A 26,997-nucleotide genomic window follows, 5' to 3' on the forward strand; every position below is an offset into this window, starting at 1 on the left:
GACAACGCCACAAAGATACTCCTCCAGAAGAGCAACTCCAAGACACATAATTGCCAGATTCACCAAAGTTGAAATGAAGGAAAAAATCTTAAGGGCAGCCAGAGAGAAAGGTTGGGTTACCCACAAAGGGAAGCCCATCAGACTAACAGCAGATCTCTCGGCAGAAACTCTACAAGCCAGAAGAGAGTGGGGGCCAATATTCAACATTCTTAAAGAAAAGAATTTTCAACCCAGAATTTCATATCCAGCCAAACTAAGTTTCATCAGTGAAGGAGAAATAAAATCCTTTACAGATAAGCAAATGTTTAGAGATTTTGTCACCACCAGGCCTGCCTTACAAGAGACCCTGAAGGAGACCCTAAACATGGAAAGGAACAACTGGTACCAGCCATTGCAAAAACATGCCAAAATGTAAAGACCATCGAGGCTAGGAAGAAATCGCATCAAATAACGAGCAAAATAACCAGTTAATATCATTATGGCAGGATCAAGTTCACATATAACAATATTAACCTTAAATGTAAATAGACTAAATACTCCAATTAAAAGACACAGACTGGCAAACTGGATAAAGAGTCAAGACCCATCAGTCTGCTGTATTCAGGAGACCCATCTCACGTGCAGAGACATACATAGGCTCAAAATAAAGGGATGGAGGAAGATCTACCAAGCAAATGGAGAACAAAAAAAAGCAGGGATTGCAATACTAGTCTCTGATAAAATAGACGTTAAACCATCAAAGATCAAAAGAGACAAAGAATGCCATGACATAATGGTAAAGGGATCAATTCAACAGGAAGTGCTAACTATCCTAAATATATATGCACCCAATACAGGAGCACCCAGATTCATAAAGCAAGTCCTTAGACACTTACAAAGAGACTTAGACTCCCATACAATAATAATGGGACACTTCAACACTCCACTGTCAACATTAGACAGATCAACGAGACAGAAAGTTAACAAGGACATCCAGGAATTGAACTCATCTCTGCACCAAGCGGACCTAATAGACATCTATAGAACTCTCCACCCTAAATCAACAGAATATACATTCTTCTCAGCACCACATCGCACTTACTCCAAAATTGACCACATAATTGGAAGTAAAGTACTCCTCAGCAAATGTAAAAGAACAGAAATTATAACAAACTGTCTCTCAGACCACAGTGCAATCAAATTAGAACTCAGGACAAAGAAACTCAATCCAAACCACTCAACTACATGGAAACTGAACAACCTGCTCCTGAATGACTACTGGGTACATAACGAAATGAAGCCAGAAATAAAGATGTTCTTTGAAACCAATGAGAACAAAAATGCAACATACCAGAATCTCTGGGACACATTTAAAGCAGTGTGTAGAGGGAAATTTATAGCACTAAATGCCCACAAGAGAAAGCTGGAAAGATCTAAAATTGTCACTCTAACATCACAATTAAAAGAACTAGAGAGGCAAGAGCAAACACATTCAAAAGCTAGCAGAAGGCAAGAAATAACTAAGATCAGAGCAGAACTGAAGGAGATAGAGACACAAAAAACCCTCCAAAAAATCAATGAATCCAGGAGATGGTTTTTTGAAAAGATCAACAAAATTGACAGACCGCTAGCAAGACTAATAAAGAAGAAAAGAGAGAAGAATCAAATAGACGCAATAAAAAATGATAAAGGGGATATCACCACCGACCCCACAGAAATACAAACTACCATCAGAGAATACTATAAACACCTCTATGCAAATCAACTAGAAAATCTAGAAGAAATGGATAATTTCCTGGACACTTACACTCTTCCAAGACTAAACCAGGAAGAAGTTGAATCCCTGAATAGACCAATAGCAGGCTCTGAAATTGAGGCAATAATTAATAGCCTACCCACCAAAAACAGTCCAGGACCAGATGGATTCACAGCTGAATTCTACCAGAGGTACAAGGAGGAGCTGGTACCATTCCTTCTGAAACTATCCCAATCAATAGAAAAAGAGGGAATTCTCCCTAACTCATTTTATGAGGCCAACATCATCCTGATACCAAAGCCTGGCAGAGACACAACAAAAAAAGAGAATTTTAGACCAATATCCCTGATGAACATCGATGCAAAAATCCTCAATTAAATACTGGCAAACCAGATTCAGCAGCACATCAAAAAGCTTATCCACCATGATCAAGTGGGCTTCATCCCTGGGATGCAAGGCTGGTTCAACATTTGCAAATCAATAAACGTAATCCAGCATATAAACAGAACCAAAGACAAGAACCACATGATTATCTCAATAGATGCAGAAAAGGCTTTTGACAAAATTCAACAGCCCTTCATGCTAAAAACGCTCAATAAATTCGGTATTGATGGAACGTACCTCAAAATAATAAGAGCTATTTATGACAACCCCACAGCCATATCATACTGAATGGGCAAAAACTGGAAAAATTCCCTTTGAAAACTGGCACAAGACAGGGATGCCCTCTCTCACCACTCCTATTCAACATAGTGTTGGAAGTTCAGGCTAGGGCAATCAGGCAAGAGAAAAAAATCAAGGGTATTCAGTTAGGAAAAGAAGAAGTCAAATTGTCCCTGTTTGCAGATGACATGATTGTATATTTAGAAAACCCCATTGTCTCAGCCCAAAATCTCCTTCAGCTGATAAGCAACTTCAGCAAAGTCTCAGGATACAAAATTCATGTGCAAAAATCACAAGCATTCTTATATACCAGTAACAGACAAACAGAGAGCCAAATCATGAATGAACTTCCATTCACAATTGCTTCAAAGAGAATCAAATACCTAGGAATCCAACTTACAAGGGATGTAAAGGACCTCTTCAAGGAGAACTACAAACCACTGCTCAGTGAAATCAAAGAGGACACAAACAAATGGAAGAACATACCATGCTCATGGATAGGAAGAATCAATATCGTGAAAATGGCCATACTGCCCAAGGTTATTTATAGATTCAATGCCATCTCCATCAAGCTACCAATGACTTTCTTCACAGAATTGGAAAAAACTGCTTTAAAGTTCATATGGAACCAAAAAAGAGACCGCATTGCCAAGACAATCCTAAGTCAAAAGGACAAAGCTGGAGGCATCACGGTACCTGACTTCAAACTATACTAGAAGGCTACAGTAACCAAAACAGCATGGTACTGGTACCAAAACAGAGAAATAGACCAATGGAACAGAACAGAGTCCTCAGAATTAATACCACACATCTACAACCATCTGATCTTTGACACACCTGAGAGAAACAAGAAATGGGGAAAGGATTCCCTATTTAATAAATGGTGCTGGGAAAATTGGCTAGCCATAAGCAGAAAGCTGAAACTGGATCCTTTCCTTACTCCTTATATGAAAATTAATTCAAGATGGATTAGAGACTTAAATGTTAGACCTAATACCATAAAAACCCTAGAAGAAAACCTAGGTAGTACCATTCAGGACATAGGCATGGGCAAGGACTTCATGTCTAAAACACCAAAAGCAATGGCAACAAAAGCCAAAATTGACAAATGGGATCTAATTAAACTAAAGAGCTTCTGCACAGCAAAAGAAACTACCATCAGAGTGAACAGACAACCTACAGAATGGGAGAAAATTTTTGCAATCTACTCATCTGACAAAGGCTGATATCCAGAACCTACAAAGAACTCAAACCAATTTACATGAAAAAAACAAACATCCCATCAAAAAGTGGGCAAAGGATATGAACAGACATTTCTCAAAAGAAGACATTCATACAGCCAACAGACACATGAAAAAATGCTCATCATCACTCGCCATCAGAGAAATGCAAATCAAAACCACAATGAGATACCATCTCACACCAGTTAGAATGGCAATCATTAAAAAGTCAGGAAACAACAGGTGCTGGAGAGCATGTGGAGAAATAGGAACACTTTCACACTGTTGGTGGGATTGTAAACTAGTTCAACCATTATGGAAAACAGTATGGCAATTCCTCAAGGATCTAGAACTAGAAATACCATATGACCCAGCCATCCCACTACTGGGTATATACCCAAAAGATTATAAATCATGCTGCTCTAAAGACACATGCACACGTATGTTTATTGCAGCACTATTCACAATAGCAAAGACTTGGAATCAACCCAAATGTCCATCAGTGACAGACTGGATTAAGAAAATATGGCACATATACACCATGGAATACTATGCAGCCATAAAAAAGGATGAGTTTGCATCCTTTGTAGGGACATGGATGCAGCTGGAAACCATCATTCTTAGCAAACTATCACAAGAACAGAAAACCAAACGCCGCATGTTCTCACTCACAGGTGGGAACTGAACAATGAGATCACTTGGACTCGGGAAGGGGCCTATCATGGGGAGGGGGGAGGGGGGAGGAATTGCATTGGGAGTTATACCTGATATAAATGACGAATTGATGAGTGCTGATGAGTTGATGGGTGCAGCACACCAACATGGCACAAGTATACATATGTAACAAACCTGCACGTTATGCACATGTACCCTAGAACTTAAAGTATAATAAAAAAATAAATAAATAAATTTTTTAAAAAATTAAAAAAAAAAAAAGAAGTGGAGAATGACAGAGTGAAGGAAATTTAGAAGCCAAACCATATTTATTATGTTTCTGTCTTGAGGATCTAATTGGATGATAGTTCTAACAAATAACATGGAGCTTGCGGAAAATGCAATTTTGTAGGTAGATGAAAAATTTAATGGTACCCATGTTGATGTTCTTGAATGATCGAGATATTTGTCTGCAATATGTGATCTCAGTAGAGCACTTTTGAAAGTGATCTAAAACTGATTCAGAAAATTCTGGTTCTCTGACCCCTAGTACTCTCTGGAGAATTAATTCTACTTCTCGATCTCCATTGTAAAATGTGTGTATTACTACCTCAGGAATCCAGAACCCCTGTGTTCCCGGCTCATATCCAAGAGTGCATAGTTGAAGTTATTTTTCTTCATGCAAAGGAGAAAACTGTTATTTGAGAAAGATAACTCAAACACAAGGACTCTACTATCACCTCTCAAATTAGTGTAAATTCTACTATTATATCAAGTTGAATTATCAAAATGCTTATCTGACTGGCTCAAGCCTCTGCAGAAATTTTCACAGAAATGCCTTCACTGCATTATTTTTAATGTTATGTCCTTGGCTTTTATTAGGTAGAGATTCATTAAGTGGACATTTGAAGAAAGATTCTAGCATTGCTGAGAAGCTGCTACGAAGACACTGTCCATTATTCTGTTCGTTGCCACTCATCTTTGAACCCAGGGAACGTACTACTTTTAGAATTTATTATTGGAAAACTTTGATTCCTTTGAAAAAACAGCAGGTTTGATATTTTGGTCAGGACATAGGAAGTGTAGAATTCTATTTGTTTTTGCCTGAATTCTCAGAGTTAGACTATGAGCAAAAGCAATAATCATTAATTTAGTCTAAGTTAAACTTAGCAGAAGCTCCAAAACTATACAGACCTATTTCATATAGTTTCCATTGTTCTAGATTTAAAAATCATTTTAATTACCTATTTTCTTTATAATAAAATGATTTAAAGTGTTTTGAACGTGCTAAGGTCATAAATTTTATATGAATAAATTATTTAAAATTCCATAGTGGTGTATTTGCTTAGAGGTAATCGTACCAATATTTTATGTCAATATTTTCTACCTCAAATTTTAAGATAATTTGTAGAAAGTATATTGAAATACTTTTATTCAGAATCCTGATGCTGAAAGATTTTTGTTTCTTGATTACAAGAGATATCATTCCATTAGGATTCTAGTTTGCTTTCACTGGTTTTCCTATACTAAAGAAGGAATATCTTTTAAAAAAAAAATTCTGAATGATGACATAGATTTTTAAGTTACCTAAATTAACCTATACACAACACTAGTGTATAATTTTTTCATTAAATTTTTTAGACTGAACACATGTTTTTGCTTTCATTTTTAACCTGTATCTTTTAAAGCCTGAGAGATACTAAATGCCTCTCTTCTTTGCCATATTATTAAAATCATTTCATTTTGCCTATAAAACTTAGTGGAATTGAGTGTTTGTTGTAGTGTCTCAATATATACAACTTTTCTAAAGACTTCGGAAAGCTTAGCGCTGGGCCTAATTTAGAGAAAAGTACCGAGCAATAATACGGGGGAGGTGGTTTGTCCTGTGACTGTATCACTGACAGTCAAAGAGAAAAGAGTTACATAGAGGAGCTTCACTTATGAAGACAGAGGGCAAATAACTATAAGTTTTAGGAAGAAATAAAAAGGATCTTAGAATGGTGACTATGTCTGGTAGGGCTACCATAACAAATTACTAAAGATTGGGTGGCTTAAATACATTTATTTTCTCTCAGTTCTGGAGGCTAGAAGTCAAAGATTGAGGTGCTTACCAGGATGGTTTCTAGCAAGGCCTCTTCCTGGGTTGTAGATGGCCACCTTCTCCCTGTGCCCTTAAGCATGGGGTGGTAGGGAAGAAAGAGATATCTACTGCCACTTCTTCTTTTTATAAGAACACCAGTCCTATTGCACTGGGGCATCACCCTTATGACCTGATTTATCCTTAATTACCTCCCTAAAGACTCTGTTTCTGAATACAGTCACATTGGGGTTGAGGACTTCAAGATATGAATTTTAGGGAGACATAATTCAGTCCATAACAAATGGTAAGATGGGAAGACAATAAAGATAACCTGAGGCTGTTGTCTTGAGTTTCACGCCACCTTTGTGCTGTCAGACTCAGACTTTGAGTCCTAGCACAGAAGACTACAGGGAGCCAATGAATCCAGTGTGGAAAAAATTGAAAACAGTTAAATGGTGCTAATTTTTAAAAGTAGAAACAAAGTGAAATTGGCTTAATGAGGTTCACTGGACAATACCCATTTTCAGTAAAAATGCAGTACCTCAATTTTAAAATAAATCTGATTGACATGTTTGCATTCGTAATCACTATCACAAAGAATGTTTGGAATCAAAATGCAAATGCAGGTAGAAATGATGTACTCAGAATTTGAGACTCAAAACTTGGGAAGAGCTAATCATGCTTATGGAACCCCTGGTTAGGATTAGTTTGTTTCTACTTTTAAAAAATAGCACCGTTTAACTACTTCCAGTTTCTTCAATGTTGGATTCGTTGGCACAATTTTCATTAGGATGATTTATCTTTGTGAAAAATTTAAATATTTGTTGATTGTTTCTTCAGAGGATACCAATTTTTATAAAATACTGACATTGTAAGTTTCTTCAGTGCCATTATTTCAATCAAATACAGATTCATGGGTTAAAATGTTCCAAGCCAAATTATATCTTAGTTTAATCTTCTCATTAATTTTTAGTCAATAGAAACTATAATGTGTGCAAGCAATTTCACCCATTCTTATTTTTGCTATTGATATTATTTGTACCAAATCTAGTTTTTTCCCAACTCTTAAACTTGTAGATTGCAATGTTACCCAAAAGAATGACAACCACATAAAATTGTTCCATAATTAAAACAAATGAGAATATGTGGCTGTTTCACTGTTTATGGGCAAGTTAAACTGGCAAAATTTCAGAAAGCAATTTGGCTTCATCTATTTAAAGTAAAAAATGAAAATAAATAAACACCAGCAATGTGATTTCTAGGAATCTCTATATAGTTCTGATACATAAGTTGGTAAAAATGTATTGGCACTATTATCTTTAATAGCACAAATGCAGAAATAAATTAGTATCTATCAGGCTAAGAAGAGAAAAATCAATTGGTCCATTTATCTCCTCTATGCTAGTTAAGGAAAGTAAAGGACTTGAGTTTTTCAAAACAGCTTTTGTTCACTGAAAAGCGTATCTCTGATATTACGTTGCTATGACATAGGAATTTATGGGGGTCATGTTCACCACAACAGCAACAAATATTTGTTTAATATTTAGTATGTCCATTTATTTACATGTATTTTCTCATGAGATCATCATCATAATGGCAACTGACACATACAACACCTAGATGCCAGACATTCTTCAAAGCACTTTGCATCTACTGATTCATTTACTTAGCTCCATAAAGAAACTGAGGCATGGAGATATTAGTTTAATTATCTAAGGTCATATAATTGGTAAATGGATTTAAACACACAGGCAGTCTCTGAGTATAGACGTATGCTCTCAACTACTTTGCTATGTTGCCTTAAAAACATGCCACACACCACAAGTATTACAACAGTCTAGTAATCAAAGAAAACAAAGAGTAACTACAATATTCAAAGACTGACTGAACTCATTGGGAATAGTAAGTGCTGGATATCACCCTTGTGATGTACTGAAATGTGGCAGAGGGAATACAAGTGCCCAAACCCTTGTGACTGGTAAATTTTCATGTCTTTTGATTAGTGTAGCCTGAAGACAAAGGCTATACAGATATGCCATTAGTTTCATGTAAGTGGAATATAAAGGTAAAATTACATACTAGATTTACATTACATATTTTGTGACATTTTCTTATGAGTAATAACTATTTCTTGTGATCTATTCTACTGTAATTTTAGATATTCTTTAATAATGAAATGTACGATAATTAAATATAAACAAGAATCTTAATGCTAAATTATGGAAGTACAGCATCTCAATACAGGTAATATGGTAAAAATGAAAAACAGGAAGGAGCATGACCTATATTTATTCAGTGTTGTACACCCAGCACCTAGCACAGTGCTGACAGAATGAAATAGCTGAAATCAAGGATAGTTCATTGGGAAATTAGGTATAAGATCTATATATTGAAGAAAGCAATCTTTCTGGTCATCAAAAAGATTTTAGTGACACTAATTCCAAATGAAAGTAAACAGATTTATCAGTGTTACCCCTGACATATAGATGCTGGGTAAGAAACCAAAATTACTCTTAAGCTCATTGATCATAAGTTCAAAAAAAAAAAGTCCATGAAAGAAGAATTATTCAGCATTGATGGATTAGGACTCTAATGTTCATTTATTTTTCCATAAAGTTCCACTTCTGTTTTAAAGTCATTTAACAACTATATCTAGTAATAAACCTGAAAGTATTGATTAATCTGCATGCCATAAATCCCTGGAGGTCTATGAGGAAACTACAAATATGAAATTTTTTATCACTGTTGAAAAATTTACATTTAACTATTAAACATTTAGATAAAAATTTGCTAACATGGACTTAGTTTCCACTTCACAGGAACAATATATAAAAGAATAACCCATATTTTATCCTTATATATTGACATAATTTTACTCTCAGTAGCCTGCAAAGATATTCATAAAAATAAAGGTTTTTACTTTGTAGACTGTGATTTATGATTTACAACAATTTTAAATAAATTAGAAGTTAGGCCGGGTGTGGTGGCTCACGTCTTTAATCCCAGCATTTTGGGAGGCTGAGGCGAGTGGATCACAAGGTCAGGAGATCAAGACCATCCTGGCCAACATGGTGAAATCCCATCTCTACTAAAGATACAAAAATCACCTGGATATGGTGGTGAGTGACTGTGATCCTAGTCACTCAGGAGACTGAGGCAGGAGAATTGCTTAAATCTGGGAGGTGGAGATTACAGTGGAGCCAAGATCACACCACTGAACTCCAGTCTGAGTGACAGAGCGAAACTCCATCTCAGAAAAAAAAAGAAAGAAAAGAAAAGAAAAGGAAGGAAGGAAGGAAGGAAGGAAGGAAGGAAGGAAGGAAGGAAGGAAGGAAGGAAGGAAGGAAGGAAGGAAGGAAGGAGAAAGAAAGAAAGAAAGAAAAAAGAAAAAAGAAAGAAAGAAAGAAAAAAGAAAGAAAGAAAGAAAGAAAGAAAGAAAGAAAGAAAGAAAGAAAGAAAGAAAATTAATTATGTGCTCACTTTCTTTCTGATTGGCCTTCCATATCAATTTCTGCGGCCCAGGCCTGAGACAGGCTTTAAGCTGCCCATGTGAGCACAAATCTGGTTCTCAATGAAGCACACCACCTTTTTATAGCAGTAAAATAAGAGAAAAAAAGGCCTCTGTAGCTCTATACAATCTGGCCTCTCAGTTCCTTTACAACTTCTCTCCTACTATCTCTGCCCCTCTTTTGCTTCAATTCAGCCATTCCGGCTGCCTTGCTCTTCCTGTAAGGTGCAGGACTTCATGTAGCTCACAGATTTCCACAGTCGGACTTACAGAAGCAGAGAGTAGTAGGGTGGTTGCCAGGAACTGGGGTTGGGGAATGGGGAGAGATTGATCAAAGTGTGCAAACTTTCCGTTTTAAGATGAATAAGTTCTGGAGATCTAATGTATAGCCCGGTGACTATATTTGATAATATTGTATACTTGAAATTTGCTAAGAGAGTAGACTTTAAGTGTTCTCACTATGCGTGCGGGCACACACACACACAATGGTAACTTCATGAGGTGATGGATGTGTTCATTGATTGTTTATCATTTGACAACATTTGTATCTATTAAATCACCACATAGTATACCTTAAATCTCTAAGTTTTTATTTGTCAGTGATATCTCAATAAAGCAGAGAAAAACGGAAGCTTGGGATCTGATGAATGGATCTCCATGTGTTTTAGAGTCCAGTCACTGGTTTCCTAAACCATGGTATATTTCTCTTGGCTTTACAGCACAGATGCCAGCTTTCTGGGTCACTAGGTATTTCTCTTTACTCTCAAACCTGAATTTCTAAATCTTTTGATATTCCTCTCTACTCGGCTCTGCCATGACCTTCAGGGGTTGCGGTGTACTTGGCGCAAGCTCCTATTCCACATCCACCTCTGCTTACACTGCGTGAATGCTCATGCTCCTGTAGGTGATTTGACTCAGCTTTGATACTCTGTTTCTTACCATCAGTGGACTATTGATGTGTGTTTGGGAAGGCGCTTTAGCCTTTGGGATGGGGAGCAACAGTGATCACTCTGACCTTTCCTTCCCCATCCTCACCTTATCCCACACACACAGTGATGGCTCTGTGGAAAAGAATTGGTGAGTGGACACAGATTTTATTTCTATTTGGGGTTCTAATTCATCACAGAAAATCCCCCATGCAACCATGAAGCGTCCATTAAAGTTGTGTCTGGGTATTTCCTATCCAAACCTATGGCAGATTTGTTCTTTCTCTCCCCACTACTCAATGACTGAGTCCAGCCCCATGCCTTGTTTATTTCTGGATTTCGATTTATGTAGTTTCTTAACAACAACAATCTCTCATGATTTAAAAAGTATGATTTTATTGCTTTGGCAGAATATTCTTGATACAAACTGATGATATTTGGGGAGTGTCTACCTTTCAACTAAAACCAAAAATACTCCTTGGTAAAATTTTCTTTTTCTCTTTAATGAATTCTCAGAGCAGTTTTGAAAAATTTTATTGCTATTAAAATTGGAAATAATTTTAACCATTCTATACAGAAAATGATACGCTGGTATGTGTATGCTAGTAGCTGAAAATACAGCAATAAGTCACTTGCTTTTCTTTTCAAAATGACTATATATTGTTAAATATGGCAATTTTAATGTCACCTTTTTTAGTGTTTACCCATTTGGTTTGTGGCACCCATTTATGTATTAAACAGCTATAGCATGCTAAATAGTAGTTGTGGATTTTGCACACTTAATTACTTTTGAATCTTTAAATCACATTATAGGTATGGACTAACATTTGTGGAAGTTGCTACCAGATGGCAATGCTAACGGGAAAACATCCATAGTAGCTAATTATTTCTCTTCAATATCATGGGGTAAGAAATCATTATAGCTCCAAGAAAATAAACACCTTTTAAAAATACAACAAATCATTAATAAATTGCCTTTCATTAGAGGAATGTGAACTTGAAAATACCAGATAAACAGAATTAAAATATATTTATTTGTACATTATCCTGATTATAAAATTATTTAAGGGAACAGAAAAAAATACATGTGAATTATTAAGAGGAATAAACTAATTACAGAAGAAGAGAAAAGTAAATTAGATGGTCAGGAGGTTAAATCACAAAAGATGTGAAATGAGTTACTGTGGTCTTTTTACATGATGAGAAACAATTTTAACTCTGATCTTCCTGTTTTTTCAGCTGTGTTGGCATGGTTTATACCTGTAGTTAGAGTGGTAGAACTAACAAACTGCAGATTAGGTAATAATAGGGAAATCATTTTAACTGCTGGTGATTTGAGTGTTTCCCATAATATGTGATTCATAAAATTTTCACTTCAAGCCACTGAGTCTTTTGCTTTATCTTGCATTAAGTTCCAGACCACTGTTGCTTGATCAATGACTCATTGATTAGAGTATTGTCTAAGACAAGCTTTATTAATTCTTTAAACACTGGCAACTCCCTAGAGTAGAAAGTCATTGGAGTGTCAACTTTTTGACCTCAGGCCTCACCAGCCAAGGGTTGACTATCCACAGGAGATGCATCACATGAGTTCTTGAAACAGACCATCAGATGTGTTCTTTTCTGCAGTCTTTCCACCCTCTTGATGCTTCCATTACATCTTCTTGAAGGCATCTAACCACTCTCAATGACATAGGATTAACATGAGAATACCAATTATCACACAAGGGTGGTATCTCCATGCTCTCCCCGAATTTGAAGTGATTAATCTGTCTGCAGTTGACCCACAGGTGGAAAAACATGCCATCTGTCTACATTCTACCGCATAATCTGTCACCTCAGAGACTCAAGATGTCTCCTCCCGCTCCTTTGTGGCTTCACCCAAAGTCGTTCATCTTCTCTTTGGCTGCCTCTTTTCCCTGGGTTTCAAACTTGAGAGCTTAGAGTTTTCACATTTTTCATCCTCTATGTCCACTCTTCACCTACACATATCCGGAATTTTCACAAAAATATCCTCTTCCAAACCCAAACCTAAACATATCTTACAAACCAATTGATACAAATTAATTAATCAAATCTTTCAACTCTTCCAGGTAATCAGAAACATCTTGACAGTAAAATTTCCTTTAGAATAACCTGGGATAGTATGCTTGCCGTAATTTTGCAAGTTCAAATGCCAACTTTCCTTGTGGATTCTTGAAATTTTTCTTAAAAATATTTCTTCCAACCTAGTATAGAACTTCTCACACTCTCCCTTTCATTTGGAATTTACACTTTCAGATCAATCTGATTAATGCTCGTACACCAACAACTCCTGTTGTTCTATCAATGAGGATTTAATTCTAAGGTTGATTCTCAATACATTTTGAGTTCAGTTGACTCAGCTACACAACTCTTAAAACTACACTGCTTTTCTGTTATCAGAAAGAGCTCTTATACTTAATTCCTGTTTTAAGCAACACTCCTCTGTGACTGATTCAAAATAACTTATGCTATCTTGTGATCCAGAAAGCAATGATTGTAAACCAATACATAAAGACAGATTTCCGAGTAAGTACATTGTGCTGACCTAGTTCAGCACATCTTCATAGGCTTAACATAAGGCCTGACATATACACCTGGAAAAGCATAATCTGTTTTCTATTTGTCATTATATGTCATTCTCAAACACAACATGAAAATACATAGCATTCCTGGGAGCTAATGAAAGTGAGTTCACGAGGGGTTTCTTGTATTATTTCTATACTTTAAGAAAAGCTAAGACTATCATTGCTTTTTATTGGGAGAAGTCTGTACAAGAGATCACTATTCTTTATTTTATCTCTTGACAACCTTAAGCCCCTAATAGCAAATCATACTTTTTCAAGTTTTATTGTGGCAAAATCAGCTTTGTTTCTTTCTTTTTCCTTCAAAATTTTAAGATGATAAAATGAGTATAGTTCTATTTAGGCAGTGAAGAAAGAAACATTATGTTAAGCTGTACCCTGAAGACATTTCTTTTGTATTATAATGCTTTTTATCCACAGATGTTAGTTGAAAATTGATATAATAGTGTTTCTTGTAAGTCTACCAGAAACAAAACAAAACAAAAAACATTTAAAAAGTAGATTAGATATAATTGTATGTGATAAATGAGCCTGGTGGAATTGTTCTAAAAACCCATAGGGAATAATTATCTATCAGTGGCACCTGCAGAGGAATTATAAGCAGCTGCAGAATTTGATTTTTGAACAAGAAAACAGAGAAAATTACTGCAAGATTGGTATTAAATATTGAGAAGTTAGACAACAGAATAAAATACAGAATGAGAAGAGGAAGTTTTAAAAAGAATTTTAATCTAGAGATAAAATATAACACTATTAGACATTTTTAAAAATTATTATGGAAAAATGTACAGGGCCAATTAGTGGGGAATTAGGAAAAGCATTCAGATTGAATTTCCCACCCAATATGTGATTCATATTTAGGAATATGTGTCTAAATTCAGAAAATGGTTTGTTAGGCAGCATGGTGTAATAAAAAGCAAATGAGCTCTGCAGACATGGATGCCTCCATTCCCTGCTGTGTCTTCTACAAGATGTATGATTTTTGAAAGTTACTTGATATTTCTGATTATTTGTTTACTCCGTCCTGTGAACAAACAAATGAATTTGCATTTGTTTTATGCCTTGTAGACCTTGACACATAGTAGGTATCTAGAGCGAGTGATTTCCCATTTTCCCTCTTTTTATTATTTTGGTAATTTCACAAAGCTTAATCAAGTGTGTGTGCATTCAATTCTCATTATTCATAGTACTTAGGTCCTTTAAAATTGATATGCAAATGAATTAGGGAATACTAAACTGTTGCTCCTATGGGAAATATAGAGCTAGGTTCCTGTAAGCGTCTGGTCACATTTTCATCAACTGATCAACACATAGCCTTGCTTTATAGTTGTTTCTGTTTAGATGCCTTATTAATATATTATTGAGTCATTAACATTGAATCCACAGCCAGCAGCACTGTTACTTTTACCCAAACAAGGCTGTTTAACACATGTATTTTCTCCGTAAGACACATCACAGCCTTCTTGTATGTAGAAACACCAGGCAGCATTTCAGCACCGTACTTGGGGGCCATTGTAAAAAGACAAATCACCCAATAAAAAGCACAAAAATTAGAAAAATGTGGCTGCAAGTGTGGTGTAGTAAATGAACTCGCTTATAGCATGAGAGCTGAAACAAGAGGCAGAATGCGGCCTTGTCTGTCCTCAGCTGGGGACATGCTCATGGGGTGACTCAGATTTTCACAGCTTAGTCGATGCAATGGTCTGAATGTTTGTGTCCCCACCCTTCCCAAATTTACCTCTGACCAGGTGAGGATACAACAAGAAGGCAGGCCCACACCAAATGCGAAGTCTGCTGGTACCTTGAGCTTAACCTTACCATCATCCAGAACTGCAAAACAAAAGAAATTCTGCTTACAGGCTATCAAGTTTATGGTATTTTGTTATAAAAGCCTGAGTGGACTAAGACACATGTGTCCTCAAATGACCATAAAATTGCTACAAGTATTAATTTTGGGGTTACAAATCAATTTACGCAAGTAGGAAAATCCACACATATATGATCTGTGAATAATGAGACTAGTGCTAAAGACTTGCACTACATTAATGAGTAATCTGTTTTCAATAAATTTATTCACATACCATATTTTTCTAAATGTATTCATATATTATATATGTATTTTTTTTCAAATGAGAAAACCATAGAGAAAAAAAGGAAAGCATTTGGCACTCTAGTTTTTATATATACATATATATATGTGTATATACACACACACATATGTATATATTCATTTATTTATATTATTGTTGAAGGCCTCTGAGCTGAAAATGGCCTCAGTCTCATCAGACTATATCTCATCAGACAGTCTATAGCACGTAGCCCCTCAAATAAATGGTGACTATCATTTTAATTGAGAATAATGGTGGCAACTTTCAGAAATGTTCTGAAATTAGTCTTACTATTATGAGATCATTTTAGGAAAGTTTTAATACTGCTAATTGCAGCAAAAATAATTGAAAATTAAATTACATCCACAGGAAAATATGGAATTCCTACTGAGACATCAACATTGGGAAAATTAGCAAGCTGAAACAGAGCCAAAAAGAATAAATCATTTCCTCTCTGTAGGAATTGAAAACCCTCTGGTATTGGATTTTGTGCTGATGAGTCTAGGTTGGGATATTTCTGGTGTAACCATATCCCAGGAGACCATTATGGGATACATTGTTGTCCTGACCCACCATATGCCACTCTTCTTCAAACGATCTTGCCTGAGTCATTCTCTAGTATTTTTCTACAACGGAATCATCTAGAATAATTTGATTGCTAAGGGAATTAACCTGCTAGTGGTTCTTTACCTAAGCAACCTTTATAGAGCAGTGTCTTAGTAAGATGGGTTAAAGATTGACAGGTCCACTACTGAGGGTCACTATACTTACAAGAAGAAGAGAAACAAAGTTCCAGCATCCCCTTGCTACCTCTCTCAGTCTGCTTAAATGCCTTCATCAATGCTGTAATGGAAATCTTACATACCTCCTCTGTTACATTTTTTATTTTTTTCTCACTCCGTATTGTACTTCACTGTCTATTGTCCACTTGCCTACTTTCCCATATATAAATAAATTCCTTGAAAAAAGAGGATCATGTTTTATTCATTGATGTAGCTTATGTCTTTAGCACTGTGCTTAATATATTGAAAGTTCTCAAAGATGTTTGTTAAATGAAGGATGGTGGAGATCTAAAAAGAATCAGAGATAGGACCAGAGGTGAAAAGATATGAAATCGTCTGTAATAATAGTCTGAGAGAAGCCCACGGCTGTCACACAGAGAGGAGAAAGAGAGCGCCTGTTTCCATCGCTGTTGTACAGTTGGCCTGCCCTCCTTTCCATCTCCTCTTCAGTGACACCATCTTGACATCAATTTTTTTTAGAATAAGCATTACTTCTGTATCATTATATTTATATGAAATTTGGTGTCTGAAATATCTGTTTTTATTCCCTTTCCTTGATAGAGAGGATGAAGGCTGAGAGCGATGACATTTACTATACTCACCTGCTGATCGTTAGCACTAGTTTTACTCAAATCCAACAAGCCAAAATGGATGCTTTTCTTAACCAGCTGTCAATCTTTAACTATAGAGGCAATGCTCTATAGAGATTGCTTAGGTAACGAACCACTGAACAGGTTAAGTTTCTTAGCAATCAAATCATTCTAGATGATTCCATTGTAGAAAAATATCAGAGACTGACCCAGGCAAGATCATTTCAAGAAGAGTGGCATACAACGGTTCAGGAGAACAGTGCCCCCCATTATGGTCTTCCGGGATGTGGTTACACCAGAAATATTTTAACATCCTCATTAGCATACAACCTAATACATTGGCGCATAGGCCTCTCTTGTTCTAAAAGATGGAGACAAGCTTCTTTCTTTCTCTCTTTCTTTTGTGAAGAGGAGATTCACATTTCTGTAAAGACCTGGTATATTGGACAAAAGAAATGTTTGCTAACATTTATTTTATAGAAAACATACTACAACTTCTCTTTTTTTTTACTGTAGAAACTTTAGTCAAAAGTTTTATTGAGATGTTGAAAATACTTGAAAATAAATATAACATTTTCTGTAAATAACTTGTTTTTCATTAACTTCAATCCACTTTAAACAGTGAATAAATTATCTAAACAAAAGGAGATAATTGAAAATATATGATTGTATAACTGCTCATGGTTCAAATGAAATTAATTGATGAAAGTCAACTATTAGGGTGGCTTGAACATTTTATCATGGAGATAAAATGGACACATCTGACTTATGCCACTGTTCATTACAGATACGTATTTCCAACTATGTGTTTTACATGATAATTTTCAAACTATATGGATAAATCTTGTGTCAACTGGTAAAAAGAATTATACTATCTTAAAGGAACTTTTAAAATATATATCTGAGAAATAAGAGACAAGATAAAACAAAAGAAAGAAAGAAAACAACCAGGGGGGGAAAAAAAAAACGGAAAAGAAGATAAGTGACTAGGATGCTTGATAGTCAGTGGCGGTGAGAACTCTCAGCTGATTATGAAGTGGAAAGGTCTTTTAAAAACAGAAACTGTAACTTTACGATGTTCCCTCTCCAGTGTAGAAAAGTACTATTCATCTGGACACCAATTGCTTTTCTGCTGGATTCTATGAACAAGATGTGTGAATGGATTCATGTATGCATTTAGTTTAGCACTAAAACAAGACAAATTTGGAAAGTTTCCGTACTGATCATTAAGGAATTAAACACCTTGAATTTTAACCAGCATATTCAATCTCAATATTAATAAAAAATTTTAAATCACAGTAAATTGCAATGTGCAACTTAAATGGACAGTTAAACGGCTAGTGTCACTCCTTCACAATTTCTAGTTTATCCAAGTATGTACATATATATCATACATACACTTTCACATAAACACACACACATACTTTTGAAGTTATAAATTTCCTACTAAACTCTTCTTGAGATGTATTTTAGAAAATTTTGTTATTTGTTCAGTTAAAGTATTTTACAATTTCTCTAATGATTATTTTGTGAGTCATTCCACGTGTCATGTTGTTTAATTTCTCCCATAGTGGAGGATTTCCCAAATTACTCTGTATTATTAGTATTACTGACTGCTAATTTAATTTTCTTGTATTATTGCATTCCTTTTTCATTTTTTCACCCTTGTGCTGTGGCACAAAGATGACTAATGTGAAAGTTTATGTGCTTTTGAAAAAAAAAAGTGTATTCTGTTGCGTTGGGTGTAATGTTCTGTAATTATCAATTAGGTGAAATTGGTTAAGAGGGGCCAGCTGTGGAACTTTGGCTGGGTGGGGGTGGAATTGAAAAGGAGTCTAAGGAAATTTTATGGGGTAAAAAATGCTCTATATCTTTATGGTGGTGTATTTTATCATAGTGAATTATATTTCAGTACAGGGGTTTAAAACAAAACCCAAATCATCCTCCAGCTACTGCTTCAGTTTTTAGTAATTCTTAACATGAAACACTTCAAAATAGTTGTCCACACTCACTGCTTCTACTTTCTCTCCTTTTCTTCTTTCTAATATTGCCATAAATCAGATTTTCACCTCCACCACAACACTGTACTATTTCAAGAGTCATCAAAGACTTCTACATTAATCTCCTGGTATGCATGCAATTACCTAACACTCACTGTCTCTCAGCGTCAAGCTCCTCTCTCTTCTTTCTCTTTCTTTTCTCCCCCTTTCTCCCACTTTCTCCCTTTCCTTTCCTCCTCCCTGTCTCCCTGCCTCTGTCTCTCTTTATCTCTTGTTAGAGCTGGGACTCTGACTCCATTTCCAGGAGGATTTTCCATTTTTTTCCTGATCATTAAAGATGCTAGAGGGGAATGAAAAGTTGGTGGAAGGAATAGGACATCTTTCCTGTTTTCTATTGCTGTCAGAATCAGTTCAGTAGCAACAAACTGTTTACTTACTCTAGTTCCCGAACTCCTTTGACATTTCCAGCATCAGCAGGAAAAAATTCTCCCTCCACGAGATAAGCACCAGCTATGTAAGCTTAACCTGCAGCATCACAGCGCCCTCCTCTGTACTCTTTTGTTTCATGAAACCCACCTGTTCCCTTCTGTGCCAACAGACCTAGCAGGTGAGTTGCTTCCTGCAGACATTTATCAGTGTGTGAGCTCAGCATTCCATTTTTCCTCCTTCAGCTTGACAACACCATCTAACCAAGTCCTGGTATTAAGTCCTCTCTCTTTACATTATTTAGTGTGGCTTTTGATTTTCTGACTTGGCCTGAGTGGTATAAAACGTGGTATTGGGAATGATACCAGGGGACATACCTTCAAATTTGAGACTGTGGCTTTGGTTTTGCTAAGTATTTGGAATCAAATTATAGGAAGAGATTTTTGAAACTTGAAGACTATGTACCTATTTTGAAAACCTCCTTTCCTGACAATTTCCATAGCTTTTGATGAAGTTACTGGAAGAAACTGGTGTTTGGGAAAGATCACACCAACATAAATTTATTAACAAGATCATTTTAATAAGTGATATTCATTGTCATATTACAGGATATTAGACATGTATCCATATATTTGGTAATCAACTCTTTCTTTTGGAATACACAGTTGAGCTTTCATTCAGTTCAATATATTTGAACTATACTAATAATAGCTATGTACTCATTATTTCTAAATATATTGAACTGAATGAAAGCTCAACTGTGTATTCCAAAAGAAAGAGTTGATTACCAAATATATGGATACATGTCTAATATCCTGTAATATGACAATGAATATCACTTATTAAAATGATCTTGTTAATAAATTTATGTTGGTGTGATCTTTCCCAAACACCAGTTTCTTCCAGTAACTTCATCAAAAGCTATGGAAATTGTCAGGAAAGGAGGTTTTCAAAATAGGTACATAGTCTTCAAGTTTCAAAAATCTCTTCCTATAATTTGATTCCAAATACTTAGCAAAACCAAAGCCACAGTCTCAAATTTGAAGGTATGTCCCCTGGTATCATTCCCAATACCACGTTTTATACCACTCAGGCCAAGTCAGAAAATCAAAAGCCACACTAAATAATGTAAAGAGAGAGGACTTAATACCAGGACTTGGTTAGATGGTGTTGTCAAGCTGAAGGAGGAAAAATGGAATGCTGAGCTCACACACTGATAAATGTCTGCAGGAAGCAACTCACCTGCTAGGTCTGTTGGCACAGAAGGGAACAGGTGGGTTTCATGAAACAAAAGAGTACAGAGGAGGGCGCTGTGATGCTGCAGGTTAAGCTTACATAGCTGGTGCTTATCTCGTGGAGGGAGAATTTTTTCCTGCTGATGCTGGAAATGTCAAATTTGGCCAAAAACTTGTAGTTTGATCTCAGGCAAACACTTAATAACATTCGATTATACATTTCGCATGTGAAAAATGAATAGCACTATTTGAGTATTACGTTCTTTTCCAGCTTTGTGGTCTGAAAGTAAGGATACAGATGTTTAGATTCAAGCTTTTTTACCCATGTAAATTAAATGTAGATAACCTCTGAATCATCTCGCAAGACAGTCATACTTCAAAACAGATGAGAGAAAATTTTATTAGAGACTAATTTGGGAAGATTAAATTAAATGCTATGAAATACTATATTTTTCTTATATTTATAAAAATATTACAATAGAAACTACTAATTCAAAATGTAAACATAAATTATAAGTTTTAGGGGAAGTAATTTTAAGTTTTAGGGGAAGTACTTTTTGATATAAATTATAATATTCTTCATCCAAAATATAATAGGCACAGTTACATTTTAAATAGCAAAATAAGGATTAAAATAAGTAACCCCATGAGAGCAGCAACTCAGTAGACTGTCCACCTGTATTCAAATTCCCATTTGATATATGAGTTAAACATGGAAGCTCAGAAATCATGAAGGATCTGTATTCATAAAAAGCTTCTTAGATCAAGGGTAATACAGATTCATCAATACTACATTATTTAATTCACAGTTTAGTTTTGAATTTTAGTTGCAATAGTATTTGTATATTTTATCATCTGATTCTAATGGCTCCCCCAAACTTTTGATGTTCAGATTGTTCCCTTTTTCCCCGTGTGTCACCCTATTGCATTTTCTCTTCATTAATTGGAAGCTGATTGAATTATACCAGATCATCATTTGGGGTGTATAACATTTTCCACTTCACAGTAATAGACTTTCTGTAATGTTCCACTTTTCTAATATTTATGGTTTCATATATGGTCTCCCAAATTTAATCTACCTTATTTTATTATTCCATTTTGTTACTTGATATTTTTCAAAAAACTACAGAAGTAAATCACTTCATATAGAAAACAAATCAATGGCCACATTCTGATTCCTTGAAATCTTGGTCTGCTTGGATCAAGGCCCATTTCATGCTTATGAAGACAGACAGCCCTAGATAAACACCTAAGAATCAATGCAGGATATATAATATCATGGTCTTCCCTAGACTTTTGTTGTACCTTCTATAATTACTAAATTTATTCCACATGGTGAAGTCACAGAAAAAAAAATTTAGATTCATCCTCAAATTTATTTTCTTCCAAGAAGAGGAAATGCTTTTCAAAAATAAAAACAAAACTTCCTACACAAAGCATTTATGAGAGCAGCAGTCTTTAAAAGCTCCCTCATTGAAACATTCCCACTCTTTCTTTACTTCATATAATGCCCAAATCTCCCACATCACTAATTTCATTTTATTCTTTCCTTCTCATACTCTTATCTCACCTTCACCCCTTCTTTGCCCTTAAAACCCTAAGTTACTATCTTTTGTATTTCCAGACAAATTCATCATCTTCTTTTCCAGTGCCCATCTTTATTTTCTATTTGCACATACAAGTTCATCACGACGCTTAAGAGATTAAGAGTAGTCACATTCCTTAGAAGTTAACTGTGTTTTAAAAAACGTCAATTTTGTTTTTCATTGCAAATCCAAATACTTTCTATATAGAAGGTCCTACCAGAGGATGAAAATATTGCTTCAGTTTCCTGTTGTAATGACCCCACCACTGAATCAAGACAGCTATTCCCCATCACTGTGTTACCATTCCCCAGTCTGATTATTTTCACCTGCATATAGAGTCTATAGAGAGAAAATTCTCCTCTAAGAGACATACCTCAATACAATATGAAATACTCTATTTTAAAAATATAACTTTCAAATGCTTTTATTGAAGCTTCAGTCAGTCTATCATCATTTATAAACTATCTATTTTGGTACTATCCATGAAGTGCCAAAGTGATGATGTTTCCTGTTTTACAGTGAGATCAAAATTGTAATGGATTCCAATAGTTTCAAGAAGCTATAAAATGAGCACATCAAGGAAGAAATTGCTTGTAAGCTGAGTAGACACGTTTCAAAAAAAGTCAGTAATATATTCTATAGGAATGTTCTTGCCATTGATATAGCCACTCGAGATGGCTACAAATGGTTTGTGTGAAGAATAAATACCTACTACATAAATGTCTGTTATATATTTCTGCTGGTATGCTGTTATAAAACTGATAGAAAATGTCTCTAGTTCTAGTAAAAAACTTGCCTAGTTGCTCTTTTGTCCACTAAAATAAGTGCAACTTTGCACTGATTATAAGAAAAAAAAGAAGAAGAAGAAGCTATTAGCTTATATTTTTTGGAGTACAGAATTAAATAGCTTTAGTCAATTCAAGTTAATTAGATGGTATGATAAATCATTGTTTTATGCTTGCACTGATTTATTTTACAAGCCTCTTCACGAGATAATATATTTAAAAATAAAATTTACATTTTAATGCCTAAAAACTGAAACTTATATTGGAGAGCATTATTTCTTAATACCTTTACTCAGTAAATATAGGAAGGTTGTTTTCTTCCTATTTTTTGGGGAATATTTGAATGTCAAAATGATTTTTTATGAAAACAGTAAAATAAAACACTGATAAAATAAATTCTATGCAAAAATGAGTTAAATATAGTATTTTTGGTCACTGTATGTATCACACATAATTTGTATACAACAAAGTAAATTTTTTGTATTTTTTTCAGATAAACTATACAATGAGGATTTCACTTTCAATTGCAATACTTTACAAAATGCTATTCTAGATTGAATTTCTCCACCTTGTGTGTGTTGTGTGTGTGTGTGTCTGTGTGTGCTTGTGTATAGTAAAATCTATATGTAACTATATCTGTATCTACACAGATATATAGACATATATCTATATCTTTGCCTATATATTATATGTATAAATATTTAATTCAGAGAAACTGGTTTCAATTTTGTCAATATCAGAATGTTTTCTGTTAACACAATTACTGCCATATTTTATGCATACTTTTTACTACACACAAGATCCATTTTAGTCTTAGTTTCATCTTGAAGACACCATTTGCATTTGTTAACTGCCCAGTTTGAGCTATAAAAACCTGTACTACAGCAGTAGCTTTCTGTGAATGGAGATCAATATTTAAAGCAATTAAAAATGTTTATAAAATGTTATTGCCTACTGCTGATATGGGGATTTACTAACAGAGTTTATTAGACTTTTTCCTTCACCATTGATAGTGGCAGGAGCAGACAAATGCCTGGGTAGATAGATCGGGTCTCCAGTGAAACCCTATCTTCAAGCCAAATACAGCCTAAGCCTGAAAGACTGGACTGCTAATTCCAGATGAAACCTGTGACCTGAAGTGTGAATTTATATTCCTGTTTGCCTGTGCTTTCCTGATTTGTTCTTTCTGAATAATGCTTTTTAACCAATCAAATGTTGCTTTTTCCAATACCACCTATGCCTGCTGCTGCCCCATAATATGCCTATAAAAACCCCAGACCTAGATGAGCCAACTGCAGTTGAGAGACCACCTTCTCCTCCCCTATTCACTGAGAGTTGTTTTGTCGCTCAATAAAATTCTTTGTCTTCATCACCCTTGAACCGTCAGCATGACCTCATTCTTCTTGGACATGAGACAAGAACTTGGGACCCACTGAACACAAGTACTCAGAAGACTGTAACACTGTGGCCCTCTTTCCTCCAGGGGAGGGCGGCTGCTCCACATGACAGGAAGCAGTGGCAAAGCTGAGTCAGCCCCAGAGCCACGGGCCAGAGCAGGGCAAGGGGCTGACAGAGATGTTAACATGTCACTATCCCTAGGGCTGTGGATGGCAGAACTAAAAGAGCTAATTAGCATATTGAATTGCCCCTTCTGGAGCTTCAAGGTCGTGGGCACCCCTCTTGGGGTGCCACCGCATTCCCTTCGGGGCAACATGCCTGGTCCAGCTGCAAGCCCTGTCTGGAGCCCGCCTGGGTACTGGTGCTTAGAACAGCCAGCTGGACCACACACTCACTTGCTCACACACCCACTCCTGCCAGGGGCTGAGTGTGCAGCCACAGTAGCCACGGATTTAGTTGGTGCACAAGCCAGCCATGCCTGGGTAGGACAAGTGGGCTGGCTGCCTCCTGTGGCAGGTAGCCCGGCCAATCAAGGGCCAGGCAGGGACGTTGCCAGCCGGAGGTCCCTGTCTGGCAAAATGACCAAGAAAAATTCTGAGTCACCAGCACACTGAAGGATAGAGCACGTTCCATTTGGTGATTCTCAGTATTATTCAGAAGAAAGAGAAAGACTCCACTTTAAAGTGAGGGAGTCTATCAGAATCTTGGCTATGGGGAGATGGGTGGTTGAAATAAATATTAGTGATGATTTAATGATAGTAGCACATAATAATGCTACCCTTCTTCCTCACCATTCTGTAGCTCTTAAACTAATTTACTTTCTATTAATGATTATATAACATTTATTCGGACATTTATTGAATATTTGTAATGTGTCAAATCCTTACAAAAACTTTGTCTTGCCGGGCGCGGTGGCTCAATTCTGTAATCCCAGCACTTTGGGAGGCTGAGACGGGCGGATCACGAGGTCAGGAGATCTAGACCATCCTGGCTAACACGGTGAAACCCCGTCTCTACTAAAAAATAGAAAAAAATAGCCGGGCGAGGTGGTGGGCGCCTGTAGTCCCAGCTACTCGGGAGGCTGAGGCAGGAGAATGGCGTAAACCCGGGAGGCGGAGCTTGCAGTGAGCTGAGATCCGGCCACTGCACTCCAGCCTGGGCGACAGAGCGAGACTCCGTCTCAAAAAAAAAAAACAAAAAAACTTTGTCTTATTTTAATTCTCGCAATATCTCTCTAAGGCAGATAGTCTTCTTATTATCCTTACATATGAGTAAGCTGAAATGTTAAGTCACTTATTCAGGTTGGATATTGTGACATCTAGAGCTCAGAAAGAAGCCCACGTGGCATCAAATGCCATAATCTAAAGTACTATTATTGTACTATTTGTCTACTGTTGCCTCCAGTTAGTATTAAATGTATCTTACTAAAATTATTTATTTTGAGAATATTCAATATATTTTTTGCATCTAGTAATGTGATTTTTGCATCTAGAAGAAAACATGTGTTTTTAAAACTTACTGCAGTTGTGTGTCTGATCCAAGAACAATTCATTTAATCTCTGCCTTGAAGGTGCTACACAGTATTGATAATAAAATATTATTTTTTAGATGAAATATATGCATCCTTAAATTAAACTCATTTCATTTTCTACTGCATTTCAAATATATTATAGTTTAGTTTCCAGTAATATTTAAAATAATGAGAATTGATAGAAATTTTAAGGACAAAACTGATTACTGCGTTAACTTAGAACTGAATGATCTGTACACAAAAAAGATAAAATGATCAAATGTAAAAGTAAGTCTTAACATCTAGGTAAACTCACACTTTAAAATGAACTTTATAACACTTCCTTAGCATTTCGTAGTGCATCTGTTTTTTGCTCTTCTTTTTTTTTTTTTTTTTTTTTTTTAAATAGAATGTGCTATAGGAGGGCAGGTGCAGTGGCTCACGCTTGTAATCCCAGCACTTTAGGAGTTTTGGGAGGCCAAGGCAGATGGATCACATAAAGTCAGGAGTCTGAGATTAGCCTGGCCAACATGGTGAAACCCTGTCTCTACTAAAAATACAAAACTTAGCCAGTTGTGTTGGCTGGCACCTGTAATTCCAGATATTCAGGAGGCTGAGGCAGGAGAATCACTTGAACTCAAGAGGCAGAGCTTGCAGTGAACCTAGATCGCTGCCATTGCACTCCAGCCTGGGCAACAGAGCAAAAACTCCATCTCAAAAAAAAAAAAAAAAAAAAAAAAAGAGAGAGTCCATAGGGTTTCTTCAAATAACAATGAAAATAAGCTATTTCCAAAATAATACTGGAGAAATTCCTTTTGTTTTTCTATTTTATGTGGTTTCTGTTATTTAGATGTTTAATAGTGAAATCTGTTCCATTCAGTGCTATGCTATCTGACTATATTCATTTTTAAATGCTGTGTCTGCAGTTTTTGCAATTTAAATTAAATGTTCTGCTTCACGTAAAATTGGAATTCCAATCTCTTTAGCTATACCATGAGAATTTTAAAAAGTGAAGAACTAAAAATTATATGATTCTTCGAATTATGTAGACAGGTATACAATAACAATTAGGTAAAAATAAAATCATCTTTGGAGGTCTGTGGTCACTCATTTTGGGTGACTATACTGATAAAATTAAGATAATTGTTATATAGCTTATTTGTTTTATTCTTTGTAACATGATCC

This window comes from Trachypithecus francoisi, unplaced genomic scaffold (assembly GCF_009764315.1).
Source record: "Trachypithecus francoisi isolate TF-2019V2 unplaced genomic scaffold, Tfra_2.0 Lachesis_group1, whole genome shotgun sequence".
Classification (NCBI taxonomy): Eukaryota; Metazoa; Chordata; class Mammalia; order Primates; family Cercopithecidae; genus Trachypithecus; species Trachypithecus francoisi.